At 42.5% G+C, this 605-nt stretch overlaps 1 non-coding gene across 1 annotated transcript; it reads right to left on the bottom strand.

The window, feature by feature from the left end:
- Positions 1-274: 274 nt before the first annotated feature.
- Positions 275-381, bottom strand: LOC116111434. The gene has a single exon (XR_004125071.1). It is a non-coding gene; the product is annotated as a small nucleolar RNA R71 (small nucleolar RNA).
- Positions 382-605: the final 224 nt, after the last annotated feature.

The raw sequence follows: 605 nt of genomic DNA on the forward strand, positions 1-605 counted from the left end.
CCGACAATCATTCAGATGATCCAATAGTCGATAAGGTTTAATGGTGATTTGAAGGAAGATCCGAATCAGCTTATTGCGAACTTCTCAGAAATTTGTGACACCTTCAAGTCGAATGGAGTGTCAGATGATGCCATTAGGTTGAGGTTATTCCCATTCTCATTAGGGGATAAAGCAAATGGGGTGGTTAATGGCACTACCATCGGTTACTATCGCAACATGGAATGATCTAGCACAGAAGTTCCTGACCAAGTTCTTCCCTCCAGCAAAATCAGCAAAACTGAGAAATGATATGACATCATTCCTACAAGATGAATCCGAGTCATTGTATGAGGCTTGGGAGAGGTACAAGGAATTGATAAGGAAATGTCCACACCATGGGTTGCCAGTTTGGCTTCAAGTCCAAACATTCTACAATGGACTGATGGGTAACGTGCAAACCATGATGGATGCAGCATCGGGAGGAGCTTTGCAGAATAAGACACCAGAAGAGGCTTATGAGTTGCTTGAGGTTTTGACAAGCAACAACTATCAAAGACCAAATGAGAGAGCAATAATAAGAAAATCTACGGGTCTTCATGAAGTTGATGCCTTCACAGCCATCTCAG

This window comes from Pistacia vera, unplaced genomic scaffold (assembly GCF_008641045.1).
Source record: "Pistacia vera cultivar Batoury unplaced genomic scaffold, PisVer_v2 Contig1190, whole genome shotgun sequence".
NCBI lineage: Eukaryota > Viridiplantae > Streptophyta > Magnoliopsida > Sapindales > Anacardiaceae > Pistacia > Pistacia vera.